The following is a 16,220-nucleotide window of genomic DNA, read 5'->3' on the forward strand; positions in this document are numbered from 1 at the left end:
CCATGGAGAACTGGGAGCCTTGTTATGCTGATGGGCGGGATGTAAATTGCCAACAGACACTCGGGAGAAGTGTATGGTGTTTCCTGAAACATCTAAAAAACAAAGCAACAGAGCCTAGGGCACTGCCATTTATGGTCCTATAGCTTAGGGAAATTAAAATCAAAAAGACACAGCCACCCCAAACTTTCGAACGGCTCTGTTTACAAGAACCTCGTTTACAGTACAAGTTCAACATCGCAGAAAGTGAAAAATGGATAAAGAAGTTGTGGTATTTACTTACAAAGCAATATCACTCAGCAATGAAATCTGTGTCATCAGGCCCATAGCAGCACAATGAGTGGATTCAGGTATGATGATTCTAACTGAAATAATTCACACAGAAAAGAAACATCATAAGATATCTGTAATAAACGGAATGTAAACTTGGTTACACAGGAACTGAATCACAGAACAGAACAGGGTCTCAAATTTAGAAAAACAACTTATGCTTGCTTAAGGGGAAAGGTGAGTTGGGGTGCTGCATAAAACCAGAGATTGAAATGAGCACAGATAAAGTTCCTTAAGTCAAATATGGAATAGACAAGACCTACTCCTTGCTCAACGAAATGGACTCAACACCGCATATTAAACGCCTAAGAATGTACCTGACTAGTAAGTATCTTAAAACCTATGGATTGCTATGTCTCCAAAAGAGAATCAAGCGTGTGTACAGGGGCATAAACGCAGCAGTGATAGGATTGGAGAGGTTCGGTGAGCAAATGAAGACCCTTTGAAGTCATATTGCATGGTACCCATTCCACGGGTCTCAACTCTCCAGGTTTAAGGTATTCTTCCTTCAGCTAAAACATGCATGTGGAACCCAGAGTATGATCAACCATGTGAACGGGAGACGTGTTCAAATATGTCTCAGTTTTCCTCCCCTGGTACTCGGGTGCAACATTCCAGATGCTTTATAACACTCTCCCGACGTGGAGAGTCAGTCCCTTTAACCTCCTGTTTGGCCCAGTTTGCAATTTCTGCGGAAGATGAACAGGAATAGCGAGAACCAATGAGAGGCTAGCTGGAGGTGTCTGGACGGGCAAATTTAACTCTCATTTCCCACCAGGAAGAGGAAATAACCAAAGGCTCAGCGTGCCGTACCGGAACCAGATTAGGGCCTGAAGCCATCCTGCGGTGTTGCGGCCAGCTCAAAAGAAAGCGAGTTGAAGAAAGGAGCCCAGGGGCACTGTAATTCACAAACCTGCAGAGTTATAAATGACAGCTATCGTCCAAAAATAGACTGAAGTAAGGCTGCCAAGAGGACTTGAAAGCGGGGCAGAATTGCAGGAAACCGATTTCAGGAGGTAGACTGGAATTGCATTGAAAGCATAGGAAAAGAGGCAGAACGTCCACAATGATGCACTTGGCCAAAAAGGGCGTATGCGTTTTTTCCTGAATATATTCAGGAAAAAACGCATACGCCCTTTTTGGCCAACCAAGCAAGCTTGCAAAGGAAATCTGCACTACAATGAAGTCTCACTTCCCCCTGGTCAAAAGGGCCATCTGAAAAAAGTGTAAAATCCAGAAAGACAAGACAGGCCATGGAGAACTGGGAGCCTTGTTATGCTGATGGGCGGGATGTAAATTGCCAACAACCACTCGGGAGAAGTGTATGGTGTTTCCTGAAACATGTAAAAAACAAAGCAACAGAACCTAGGGCACTTCCACTTATGGTCCTATAGCTTAGGGAAATTAAAATCAAAAAGACACAGCCACCCCAAAGTTTGGAACGGATCTGTTTACAAGAACCTCGTTTACAGTACAAGTTCAACATCGCAGAAAGTGAAAAATGGATAAAGAAGTTGTGGTATTTACTTACAAAGCAATATCACTCAGCAATGAAATCTGTGTCATCAGGCCCTTAGCAGCACAATGAGTGGATTCAAGTACGATGATTCTAACTGAAATAAGTCACACAGAAAAAGAAACATCATAAGATATCACTAATACACGGAATGTAAACTTGGCTACACAGGAACTGAATTCCAAAACAGAACAGGGTCTCAAATTTAGAAAACCAACTTATGCTTGCTTAAGGGGAAAGGTGAGTTGGGGTGCTGCATAAAACCAGAGATTGAAATGAGCACAGATAAAGTTCCTTAAGCCAAATATGGAATAGACAAGAGCTACTCCTTGCTCAACGAAATGGACTCAACACCCCATATTAAACGCCTAAGAATGTACCTGACTAGTAAGTATCTTAAAACCTATGGATTGCTATGTCTCCAAAAGAGAATCAAGCGTGTGTACAGGGGCATAAACGCAGCAGTGATAGGATTGGAGCGGTTCGGTGAGCAAATGAAGACCCTTTGAAGTCATATTGCATGGTACCCATTCCACGGGTCTCAACTCTCCAGGTTTAAGGTATTCTTCCTTCAGCTAAAACATGCATGTGGAACCCAAGTATGATCAACCATGTGAACGGGAGACGTGTTCAAATATGTCTCAGTTTTCCTCCCCTGGTACTCGGGTGCAACATTCCAGACGCTTTACTAACACTCTCCCCACTTGGAGAGTCAGCGCCTTTAACCTCCTGTTTGGCCCAGTTTGCAATTTCTGCGGAAGATGAACAGGAATAGCGAGAACCAATGAGAGACTAGCTGGAGGTGTCTGGACGGGCAAATTTAACTCTCATTTCCCACCAGGAAGAGGAATTAACCAAAGGCTCAGCGTGCCGTGCCGGAACCTCATTAGGGCCTGAAGCCATCCTGCGGTGTTGCGGCCAGGTCACAAGAAAGCGAGTTGAGGAAAGGAGCTCAGGGGTACTGTAATTCACAAACCTGCAGAGTTATAAATGACAGCTATCGTCCAAAAATAGACTGAAGTAAGGCTGCCAAGAGGACTTGAAAGCGGGGCAGAATTGCAGGAAACCGATTTCAGGAGGTAGACTGGAATTGCATTGAAAGCGTAGGAAAAGAGGCAGAACGTCCACAATGATGCACTTGGCCAAAAAGGGCATATGCGTTTTTTCCTGAATATATTCAGGAAAAAACGCATACGCCCTTTTTGGCCAACCAAGCAAGCTTGCAAAGGAAATCTGCACTACAATGAAGTCTCACTTCCCCCCGGTCAAAAGGGCCATCTGAAAAAAGTGTAAAATCCAGAAAGACAAGACAGGCCATGGAGAACTGGGAGCCTTGTTATGCTGAAGGGCGGGATGTAAATTGCCAACAACCACTCCGGAGAAGTGTATGGTGTTTCCTGAAACATGTAAAAAACAAAGCAACAGAACCTACGGCACTTCCACTTATGGTCCTATAGCTTAGGGAAATTAAAATCAAAAAGACACAGCCACCCCAAAGTTTGGAACGGATCTGTTTACAAGAACCTCGTTTACAGTACAAGTTCAACATCGCAGAAAGTGAAAAATGGATAAAGAAGTTGTGGTATTTACTTACAAAGCAATATCACTCAGCAATGAAATCTGTGTCATCAGGCCCTTAGCAGCACAATGAGTGGATTCAGGTATGATGATTCTAACTGAAGTAAGTCACACAGAAAAAGAAACATCATAAGATATCAGTAATACACGGAATGGAAACTTGGCTACACAGGAACTACATTCCAAAACAGAACAGGGTCTCAAATTTAGAAAACCAACTTATGCTTGCTTAAGGGGAAAGGTGAGTTGGGGTGCTGCATAAAACCAGAGATTGAAATGAGCACAGATAAAGTTCCTTAAGTCAAATATGGAATAGACAAGAGCTACTCCTTGCTCAACGAAATGGACTCAACACCGCATATTAAACGCCTAAGAATGTACCTGACTAGTAAGTATCGGAAAACCTATGGATTGCTATGTCTCCAAAAGAGAATCAAGCATGTGTACAGGGGCATAAACGCAGCAGTGATAGGATTGGAGAGGTTCGGTGAGCAAATGAAGACCCTTTGAAGTCATATTGCATGGTACGCATTACACGGGTCTCAACTCTCCAGGTTTAAGGTATTCTTCCTTCAGCTAAAACATGCATGTGGAACCTAGAGTATGATCAACCATGTGATCGGGAGACGTGTTCAAATATGTCTCAGTTTTCCTCCCCTGGTACTCGGGTGCAACATTCCAGACGCTTTACTAACACTCTCCCGACTTGGAGAGTCAGTCCCTTTAACCTCCTGTTTGGCCCAGTTTGCAATTTCTGCGGAAGATGAACAGGAATAGCGAGAACCAATGAGAGACTAGCTGGAGGTGTCTGGACGGGTAAATTTAACTCTCATTTCCCACCAGGAAGAGGAATTAACCAAAGGCTCAGCATGCCGGGCCGGAACCAGATTAGGGCCTGAAGCCATCCTGCGGTGTTGCGGCCAGGTCACAAGAAAGCGAGTTGAAGAAAGGAGCTCAGGGGCACTGTAATTCACAAACTTGCAGACTTATAAATGACAGCTATCGTCCAAAAATAGACTGAAGTAAGGCTGCCAAGAGGACTTGAAAGCGGGGCAGAATTGCAGGAAACCGATTTCAGGAGGTAGACTGGAATTGCATTGAAAGCATAGGAAAAGAGGCAGAACGTCCACAATGATGCACTTGGCCAAAAAGGGCGTATGCGTTTTTTCCTGAATATATTCAGGAAAAAACGCATACGCCCTTTTTGGCCAACCAAGCAAGCTTGCAAAGGAAATCTGCACTACAATGAAGTCTCACTTCCCCCCGGTCAAAAGGGCCATCTGAAAAAAGTGTAAAATCCAGAAAGGCAGGACAGGCCATGGAGAACTGGGAGCCTTGTTATGCTGATGGGCGGGATGTAAATTGCCAACAGACACTCGGGAGAAGTGTATGGTGTTTCCTGAAACATCTAAAAAACAAAGCAACAGAGCCTAGGGCACTGCCATTTATGGTCCTATAGCTTAGGGAAATTAAAATCAAAAAGACACAGCCACCCCAAACTTTCGAACGGCTCTGTTTACAAGAACCTCGTTTACAGTACAAGTTCAACATCGCAGAAAGTGAAAAATGGATAAAGAAGTTGTGGTATTTACTTACAAAGCAATATCACTCAGCAATGAAATCTGTGTCATCAGGCCCATAGCAGCACAATGAGTGGATTCAGGTATGATGATTCTAACTGAAATAATTCACACAGAAAAGAAACATCATAAGATATCTGTAATAAACGGAATGTAAACTTGGCTACACAGGAACTGAATCACAGAACAGAACAGGGTCTCAAATTTAGAAAAACAACTTATGCTTGCTTAAGGGGAAAGGTGAGTTGGGGTGCTGCATAAAACCAGAGATTGAAATGAGCACAGATAAAGTTCCTTAAGTCAAATATGGAATAGACAAGACCTACTCCTTGCTCAACGAAATGGACTCAACACCGCATATTAAACGCCTAAGAATGTACCTGACTAGTAAGTATCTTAAAACCTATGGATTGCTATGTCTCCAAAAGAGAATCAAGCGTGTGTACAGGGGCATAAACGCAGCAGTGATAGGATTGGAGAGGTTCGGTGAGCAAATGAAGACCCTTTGAAGTCATATTGCATGGTACCCATTCCACGGGTCTCAACTCTCCAGGTTTAAGGTATTCTTCCTTCAGCTAAAACATGCATGTGGAACCCAGAGTATGATCAACCATGTGAACGGGAGACGTGTTCAAATATGTCTCAGTTTTCCTCCCCTGGTACTCGGGTGCAACATTCCAGATGCTTTATAACACTCTCCCGACGTGGAGAGTCAGTCCCTTTAACCTCCTGTTTGGCCCAGTTTGCAATTTCTGCGGAAGATGAACAGGAATAGCGAGAACCAATGAGAGGCTAGCTGGAGGTGTCTGGACGGGCAAATTTAACTCTCATTTCCCACCAGGAAGAGGAAATAACCAAAGGCTCAGCGTGCCGTACCGGAACCAGATTAGGGCCTGAAGCCATCCTGCGGTGTTGCGGCCAGCTCAAAAGAAAGCGAGTTGAAGAAAGGAGCCCAGGGGCACTGTAATTCACAAACCTGCAGAGTTATAAATGACAGCTATCGTCCAAAAATAGACTGAAGTAAGGCTGCCAAGAGGACTTGAAAGCGGGGCAGAATTGCAGGAAACCGATTTCAGGAGGTAGACTGGAATTGCATTGAAAGCATAGGAAAAGAGGCAGAACGTCCACAATGATGCACTTGGCCAAAAAGGGCGTATGCGTTTTTTCCTGAATATATTCAGGAAAAAACGCATACGCCCTTTTTGGCCAACCAAGCAAGCTTGCAAAGGAAATCTGCACTACAATGAAGTCTCACTTCCCCCCGGTCAAAAGGGCCATCTGAAAAAAGTGTAAAATCCAGAAAGGCAGGACAGGCCATGGAGAACTGGGAGCCTTGTTATGCTGATGGGCGGGATGTAAATTGCCAACAACCACTCGGGAGAAGTATATGGTGTTTCCTGAAACATCTAAAAAACAAAGCAACAGAACCTAGGGCACTTCCACTTATGGTCCTATAGCTTAGGGAAATTAAAATCAAAAAGACACAGCCACCCCAAAGTTTGGGACGCCTCTGTTTACAAGAACCTCGTTTACAGTACAAGTTCAACATCGCAGAAAGTGAAAAATGGATAAAGAAGTTGTGGTATTTACTTACAAAGCAATATCACTCAGCAATGAAATCTGTGTCATCAGGCCCGTAGCAGCACAATGAGTGGATTCAGGTATGATGATTCTAAATGTAATAAGTCACACAGAAAAAGAAACATCATAAGATATCAGTAATACACGGAATGTAAACTTGGCTACACAGGAACTGAATTACAGAACAGAACAGGGTCTCAAATTTAGAAAACCAACTTATGCTTGCTTAAGGGGAAAGGTGAGTTGGGGTGCTGCATAAAACCAGAGATTGAAATGAGCACAGATAAAGTTCCTTAAGCCAAATATGGAATAGACAAGAGCTACTCCTTGCTCAACGAAATGGACTCAACACCGCATATTAAACGCCTAAGAATGTACCTGACTAGTAAGTATCTTAAAACCTATGGATTGCTATGTCTCCGAAAGAGAATCAAGCGTGTGTACAGGGGCATAAACGCAGCAGTGATAAGATTGGAGAGGTTCGGTGAACAAATGAAGACCCTTTGAAGTCATATTGCATGGTACGCATTACACGGGTCTCAACTCTCCAGGTTTAAGGTATTCTTCCTTCAGCTAAAACATGCATGTGGAACCTAGAGTATGATCAACCATGTGATCGTGAGACGTGTTCAAATATGTCTCAGTTTTCCTCCCCTGGTACTCGGGTGCAACATTCCAGACGCTTTACTAACACTCTCCCGACTTGGAGAGTCAGTCCCTTTAACCTCCTGTTTGGCCCAGTTTGCAATTTCTGCGGAAGATGAACAGGAATAGCGAGAACCAATGAGAGACTAGCTGGAGGTGTCTGGACGGGCAAATTTAACTCTCATTTCCCACCAGGAAGAGGAATTAACCAAAGGCTCAGCATGCCGGGCCGGAACCAGATTAGGGCCTGAAGCCATCCTGCGGTGTTGCGGCCAGGTCACAAGAAAGCGAGTTGAAGAAAGGAGCTCAGGGGCACTGTAATTCACAAACCTGCAGAGTTATAAATGACAGCTATCGTCCAAAAATAGACTGAAGTAAGGCTGCCAAGAGGACTTGAAAGCGGGGCAGAATTGCAGGAAACCGATTTCAGGAGGTAGACTGGAATTGCATTGAAAGCATAGGAAAAGAGGCAGAACGTCCACAATGATGCACTTGGCCAAAAAGGGCGTATGCGTTTTTTCCTGAATATATTCAGGAAAAAACGCATACGCCCTTTTTGGCCAACCAAGCAAGCTTGCAAAGGAAATCTGCACTACAATGAAGTCTCACTTCCCCCCGGTCAAAAGGGCCATCTGAAAAAAGTGTAAAATCCAGAAAGGCAGGACAGGCCATGGAGAACTGGGAGCCTTGTTATGCTGATGGGCGGGATGTAAATTGCCAACAGACACTCGGGAGAAGTGTATGGTGTTTCCTGAAACATCGAAAAAGCAAAGCAACTGAACCTAGGGCACTTCCACTTATGGTCCTATAGCTTAGGGAAATTAAAATAAAAAAGACACAGCCACCCCAAACTTTCGAACGGCTCTGTTTACAAGAACCTCGTTTACAGTACAAGTTCAACATCGCAGAAAGTGAAAAATGGATAAAGAAGTTGTGGTATTTACTTAAAAAGCAATATCACTCAGCAATAAAATCTGTGTCATCAGGCCCGTAGCAGCACAATGAGTGGATTCAGGTATGATGATTCTAACTGAAATAAGTCACACAGAAAAGAAACATCATAAGATATCAGTAATACACGGAATGTAAACTTGGCTACACAGGAACTGAATTACAGAACAGAACAGGGTCTCAAATTTAGAAAACCAACTTATGCTTGCTTAAGGGTAAAGGTGAGTTGGGGTGCTGCATAAAACCAGAGATTGAAATGAGCACAGATAAAGTTCCTTAAGTCAAATATGGAATAGACAAGAGCTACTCCTTGCTCAACGAAATGGACTCAACACCACATATTAAACGCCTAAGAATGTACCTGACTAGTAAGTATCTTAAAACCTATGGATTGCTATGTCTCCAAAAGAGAATCAAGCATGTGTACAGGGGCATAAACGCAGCAGTGATAGGATTGGAGAGGTTCGGTGAGCAAATGAAGACCCTTTGAAGTCATATTGCATGGTACGTATTACACGGGTCTCAACTCTCCAGGTTTAAGGTATTCTTCCTTCAGCTAAAACATGCATGTGGAACCTAGAGTATGATCAACCATGTGATCGGGAGACGTGTTTATATATGTCTCAGTTTTCCTCCCCTGGTACTCGGGTGCAACATTCCAGACGCTTTACTAACACTCTCCCCACTTGGAGAGTCAGTCCCTTTAACCTCCTGTTTGGCCCAGTTTGCAATTTCTGCGGAAGATAAACAGGAATAGCGAGAACCAATAAGAGACTAGCTGGAGGTGTCTGGACGGGCAAATTTAACTCTCATTTCCCACCAGGAAGAGGAATTAACCAAAGGCTCAGCGTGCCGTGCCAGAACCAGATTAGGGCCTGAAGCCATCCTGTGGTGTTGCGGCCAGGTCACAAGAAAGCGAGTTGAAGAAAGGAGCTCAGGGGCAATGTAATTCACAAACCTGCAGAGTTATAAATGACAGCTATCGTCCAAAAATAGACTGAAGTAAGGCTGCCAAGAGGACTTGAAAGCGGGGCAGAATTGCAGGAAACCGATTTCAGGAGGTAGACTGGAATTGCATTGAAAGCATAGGAAAAGAGGCAGAACGTCCACAATGATGCACTTGGCCATAAAGGGCGTATGCGTTTTTTCCTGAATATATTCAGGAAAAAACACATACGCACTTTTTGGCCAACCAAGCAAGCTTGCAAAGGAAATCTGCACTGCAATGAAGTCTCACTTCCCCCCGGTCAAAAGGGCCATCTGAAAAAAGTGTAAAATCCAGAAAGGCAGGACAGGCCATCGAGAACTGGGAGCCTTGTTATGCTGATGGGCGGGATGTAAATTGCCAACAACCACTCGGGAGAAGTGTATGGTGTTTCCTGAAACATCTAAAAAACAAAGCAACAGAACCTAGGGCACTTCCACTTATGGTCCTATAGCTTAGGGAAATTAAAATCAAAAAGACACAGCCACCCCAAAGTTTGGAACGGCTCTGTTTACAAGAACCTCGTTTACAGTACAAGTTCAACATCGCAGAAAGTGAAAAATGGATAAAGAAGTTGTGGTATTTACTTACAAAACAATATCACTCAGCAATGAAATCTGTGTCATCAGGCCCTTAGCAGCACAATGAGTGGATTCAGGTATGATGATTCTAACTGAAATAAGTCACACAGAAAAAGAAACATCATAAGATATCAGTAATACACGGAATGGAAACTTGGCTACACAGGAACTACATTCCAAAACAGAACAGGGTCTCAAATTTAGAAAAACAACTTATGCTTGCTTAAGGGGAAAGGTGAGTTGGGGTGCTGCATAAAACCAGAGATTGAAATGAGCACAGATAAAGTTCCTTAAGTCAAATATGGAATAGACAAGAGCTACTCCTTGCTCAACGAAATGGACTCAACACCGCATATTAAACGCCTAAGAATGTACCTGACTAGTAAGTATCGTAAAACCTATGGATTGCTATGTCTCCAAAAGAGAATCAAGCATGTGTACAGGGGCATAAACGCAGCAGTGATAGGATTGGAGAGGTTCGGTGAGCAAATGAAGACCCTTTGAAGTCATATTGCATGGTACGCATTACACGGGTCTCAACTCTCCAGGTTTAAGGTATTCTTCCTTCAGCTAAAACATGCATGTGGAACCTAGAGTATGATCAACCATGTGATCGGGAGACGTGTTCAAATATGTCTCAGTTTTCCTCCCCTGGTACTCGGGTGCAACATTCCAGACGCTTTACTAACACTCTCCCGACTTGGAGAGTCAGTCCCTTTAACCTCCTGTTTGGCCCAGTTTGCAATTTCTGAGGAAGATGAACAGGAATAGCGAGAACCAATGAGAGACTAGCTGGAGGTGTCTGGACGGGCAAATTTAACTCTCATTTCCCACCAGGAAGAGGAATTAACCAAAGGCTCAGCATGCCGTGCCAGAACCAGATTAGGGCCTGAAGCCATCCTGCGGTGTTGCGGCCAGGTCACAAGAAAGCGAGTTGAAGAAAGGAGCTCAGGGGCACTGTAATTCACAAACCTGCAGACTTATAAATGACAGCTATCGTCCAAAAATAGACTGAAGTAAGGCTGCCAAGAGGACTTGAAAGCGGGGCAGAATTGCAGGAAACCGATTTCAGGAGGTAGACTGGAATTGCATTGAAAGCATAGGAAAAGAGGCAGAACGTCCACAATGATGCACTTGGCCAAAAAGGGCGTATGCATTTTTTCCTGAATATATTCAGGAAAAAACGCATACGCCCTTTTTGGCCAACCAAGCAAGCTTGCAAAGGAAATCTGCACTACAATGAAGTCTCACTTCCCCCCGGTCAAAAGGGCCATCTGAAAAAAGTGTAAAATCCAGAAAGGCAGGACAGGCCATGGAGAACTGGGAGCCTTGTTATGCTGATGGGTGGGATGAAAATTGCCAACAGACACTCGGGAGAAGTGTATGGTGTTTCCTGAAACATCTAAAAAACAAAGCAACAGAGCCTAGGGCACTGCCACTTATGGTCCTATAGCTTAGGGAAATTAAAATCAAAAAGACACAGCCACCCCAAACTTTCGAACGGCTCTGTTTACAAGAACCTCGTTTACAGTACAAGTTCAACATCGCAGAAAGTGAAAAATGGATAAAGAAGTTGTGGTATTTACTTACAAAGCAATATCACTCAGCAATGAAATCTGTGTCATGAGGCCCATAGCAGCACAATGAGTGGATTCAGGTATGATGATTCTAACTGAAATAAGTCACACAGAAAAGAAACATCATATGATATCAGTAATAAACGGAATGTAAACTTGGCTACACAGGAACTGAATCACAGAACAGAACAGGGTCTCAAATTTAGAAAAACAACTTATGCTTGCTTAAGGGTAAAGGTGAGTTGGGGTGCTGCATAAAACCAGAGATTGAAATGAGCACAGATAAAGTTCCTAGCCAAATATGGAATAGACAAGAGCTACTCCTTGCTCAACGAAATGGACTCAACACCGCATATTAAACGCCTAAGAATGTACCTGACTAGTAAGTATCTTAAAACCTATGGATTGCTATGTCTCTCAAAGAGAATCAAGCATGTGTACAGGGGCATAAACGCAGCAGTGATAGGATTGGAGAGGTTCGGTGAGCAAATGAAGACCCTTTGAAGTCATATTGCATGGTACCCATTACACGGGTCTGAACTCTCCAGGTTTAAGGTATTCTTCCTTCAGCTAAAACATGCATGTGGAACCCAAGTATGATCAACCATGTGAACGGGAGACGTGTTCAAATATGTCTCAGTTTTCCTCCCCTGGTACTCGGGTGCAACATTCCAGACGCTTTACTAACACTCTCCCCACTTGGAGAGTCAGCGCCTTTAACCTCCTGTTTGGCCCAGTTTGCAATTTCTGCGGAAGATGAACAGGAATAGCGAGAACCAATGAGAGACTAGCTGGAGGTGTCTGGACGGGCAAATTTAACTCTCATTTCCCACAAGGAAGAGGAAATAACCAAAGGCTCAGCGTGCCGTGCCGGAACCAGATTAGGGCCTGAAGCCATCCTGCGGTGTTGCGGCCAGGTCACAAGAAAGCAAGTTGAAGAAAGGAGCTCAGGGGCACTGTAATTCACAAACCTGCAGAGTTATAAATGACAGCTATCGTCCAAAAATAGACTGAAGGAAGGCTGCCAAGAGGACTTGAAAGCGGGGCAGAATTGCAGGAAACCGATTTCAGGAGGTAGACTGGAATTGCATTGAAAGCATAGGAAAAGAGGCAGAACGTCCACAATGATGCACTTGGCCAAAAAGGGCGTATGCGTTTTTTCCTGAATATATTCAGGAAAAAACGCATACGCCCTTTTTGGCCAACCAAGCAAGCTTGCAAAGGAAATCTGCACTACAATGAAGTCTCACTTCCCCCCGGTCAAAAGGGCCATCTGAAAAAAGTGTAAAATCCAGAAAGGCAGGACAGGCCATGGAGAACTGGGAGCCTTGTTATGCTGATGGGCGGGATGTAAATTGCCAACAGACACTTGGGAGAAGTGTATGGTGTTTCCTGAAACATCTAAAAAACAAAGCAACAGAGCCTAGGGCACTGCCACTTATGGTCCTATAGCTTAGGGAAATTAAAATCAAAAAGACACAGCCACCCCAAAGTTAGGGACGCCTCTGTTTACAAGAACCTCGTTTACAGTACAAGTTCAACATCGCAGAAAGTGAAAAATGGATAAAGAAGTTGTGGTATTTACTTACAAAGCAATATCACTCAGCAATGAAATCTATGTCATCAGGCCCTTAACATCACAATGAGTGGATTCAGGTATGATGATTCTAACTGAAATAAGTCACACAGAAAAAGAAACATCATAAGATATCAGTAATACACGGAATGTAAACTTGGCTACACAGGAACTGAATTACAGAACAGAACAGGGTCTCAAATTTAGAAAACCAACTTATGCTTGCTTAAGGGTAAAGGTGAGTTGGGGTGCTGCATAAAACCAGAGATTGAAATGAGCACAGATAAAGTTCCTTAAGTCAAATATGGAATAGACAAGAGCTACTCCTTGCTCAACGAAATGGACTCAACACCGCATATTAAACGCCTAAGAATGTACCTGACTAGTAAGTATCGTAAAACCTACGGATTGCTATGTCTCCGAAAGAGAATCAAGCATGTGTACAGGGGCATAAACGCAGCAGTGATAGGATTGGAGAGGTTCGGTGAGCAAATGAAGACCCTTTGAAGTCATATTGCATGGTACCCATTACACGGGTCTCAACTCTCCAGGTTTAAGGTATTCTTCCTTCAGCTAAAACATGCATGTGGAACCCAAGTATGATCAACCATGTGAACGGGAGACGTGTTCAAATATGTCTCAGTTTTCCTCCCCTGGTACTCGGGTGCAACATTCCAGACGCTTTACTAACACTCTCCCCACTTGGAGAGTCAGCGCCTTTAACCTCCTGTTTGGCCCAGTTTGCAATTTCTGCGGAAGATGAACAGGAATAGCGAGAACCAATGAGAGACTAGCTGAAGGTGTCTGGACGGGCAAATTTAACTCTCATTTCCCACCAGGAAGAGGAAATAACCAAAGGCTCAGTGTGCCGTGCCGGAACCAGATTAGGGCCTGAAGCCATCCTGCGGTGTTGCGGCCAGGTCACAAGAAAGCAAGTTGAAGAAAGGAGCTCAGGGGCACTGTAATTCACAAACCTGCAGAGTTATAAATGGCAGCTATCGTCCAAAAATAGACTGAAGTAAGGCTGCCAAGAGGACTTGAAAGCGGGGCAGAATTGCAGGAAACCGATTTCAGGAGGTAGACTGGAATTGCATTGAAAGCATAGGAAAAGAGGCAGAACGTCCACAATGATGCACTTGGCCAAAAAGGGCGTATGCGTTTTTTCCTGAATATATTCAGGAAAAAACGCATACGCACTTTTTGGCCAACCAAGCAAGCTTGCAAAGGAAATCTGCACTACAATGAAGTCTCACTTCCCCCCGGTCAAAAGGGCCATCTGAAAAAAGTGTAAAATCCAGAAAGGCAGGACAGGCCATGGAGAACTGGTAGCCTTGTTATGCTGATGGGCGGGATGTAAATTGCCAACAGACGCTTGGGAGAAGTGTATGGTGTTTCCTGAAACATCTAAAAAACAAAGCAACAGAGCCTAGGGCACTGCCACTTATGGTCCTATAGCTTAGGGAAATTAAAATCAAAAAGACACAGCCACCCCAAAGTTTGGAACGGCTCTGTTTACAAGAACCTCGTTTACAGTACAAGTTCAACATCGCAGAAAGTGAAAAATGGATAAAGAAGTTGTGGTATTTACTTACAAAGCAATATCACTCAGCAATGAAATCTGTGTCATCAGGCCCTTAGCAGCACAATGAGTGGATTCAGGTATGATGATTCTAACTGAAATAAGTCACACAGAAAAAGAAACATCATAAGATATCAGTAATACACGGAATGGAAACTTGGCTACACAGGAACTGAATTACAGAACAGAACAGGGTCTCAAATTTAGAAAACCAACTTATTCTTGCTTAAGGGTAAAGGTGAGTTGGGGTGCTGCATAAAACCAGAGATTGAAATGAGCACAGATAAAGTTCCTTAAGCCAAATATGGAATAGACAAGAGCTACTCCTTGCTCAACGAAATGGACTCAACACCCCATATTAAACGCCTAAGAATGTACCTGACTAGTAAGTATCTTAAAACCTATGGATTGCTATGTCTCCGAAAGAGAATCAAGCATGTGTACAGGGGCATAAACGCAGCAGTGATAGGATTGGAGAGGTTCGGTGAGCAAATGAAGACCCTTTGAAGTCATATTGCATGGTACCCATTCCACGGGTTTCAACTACCCAGGTTTAAGGTATTCTTCCTTCAGCTAAAACATGCATGTGGAACCTAGAGTATGATCAACCATGTGATCGGGAGACATGTTCAAATATGTCTCAGTTTTCGTACCCTGGTACTCGGGTGCAACATTCCAGACGCTTTACTAACACTCTCCCCACTTGGAGAGTCAGTCCCTTTAACCTCCTGTTTGGCCCAGTTTGCAATTTCTGCGGAAGATGAACAGGAATAGCGAGAACCAATGAGAGGCTAGCTGGAGGTGTCTGGACGGGCAAATTTAACTCTCATTTCCCACCAGGAAGAGGAATTAACCAAAGGCTCAGCGTGCCGGGCCGGAACCAGATTAGGGCCTGAAGCCATCCTGCGGTGTTGCGGCCAGGTCACAAGAAAGCGAGTTGAAGAAAGGAGCTCAGGGGCACTGTAATTCACAAACCTGCAGAGTTATAAATGACAGCTATCGTCCAAAAATAGACTGAAGTAAGGCTGCCAAGAGGACTTGAAAGCGGGGCAGAATTGCAGGAAACCGATTTCAGGAGGTAGACTGGAATTGCATTGAAAGCATAGGAAAAGAGGCAGAACGTCCACAATGATGCACTTGGCCAAAAAGGGCGTATGCGTTTTTTCCTGAATATATTCAGGAAAAAACGCATACGCCCTTTTTGGCCAACCAAGCAAGCTTGCAAAGGAAATCTGCACTACAATGAAGTCTCACTTCCCCCTGGTCAAAAGGGCCATCTGAAAAAAGTGTAAAATCCAGAAAGGCAGGACAGGCCATGGAGAACTGGGAGCCTTGTTATGCTGATGGGCGGGATGTAAATTGCCAACAGACACTCGGGAGAAGTGTATGGTGTTTCCTGAAACATCTAAAAAACAAAGCAACAGAGCCTAGGGCACTGCCACTTATGGTCCTATAGCTTAGGGAAATTAAAACCAAAAAGACACAGCCACCCCAAAGTTTGGGACGCCTCTGTTTACAAGAACCTCGTTTACAGTACAAGTTCAACATCGCAGAAAGTGAAAAATGGATAAAGAAGTTGTGGTATTTACTTACAAAGCAATATCACTCAGCAATGAAATCTATGTCATCAGGCCCTTAACATCACAATGAGTGGATTCAGGTATGATGATTCTAACTGAAATAAGTCACACAGAAATAGAAACATCATAAGATATCAGTAATACACAGAATGGAAACTTGGCTA

At 43.8% G+C, this 16,220-nt stretch overlaps 1 long non-coding RNA gene across 8 annotated transcripts in view; it reads right to left on the reverse strand.

The window, feature by feature from the left end:
• LOC307181487 overlaps positions 1 to 16,220 on the reverse strand; it is a 501,935-nt gene that overhangs the window by 279,109 nt on the left and 206,606 nt on the right. For all 8 annotated transcript variants that reach the window (XR_013826881.1, XR_013826882.1, XR_013826883.1 and 5 more), the window contains exon 2: positions 6,596 to 6,673. This is a non-coding gene — a long non-coding RNA (uncharacterized lncRNA). The remainder of the gene's footprint in view (positions 1 to 6,595; positions 6,674 to 16,220) is intronic.

The sequence above is a fragment of the Stenella coeruleoalba genome (assembly GCF_951394435.1).
Source record: "Stenella coeruleoalba genome assembly, contig: scaffold_88, whole genome shotgun sequence".
Taxonomy (NCBI): Eukaryota; Metazoa; Chordata; class Mammalia; order Artiodactyla; family Delphinidae; genus Stenella; species Stenella coeruleoalba.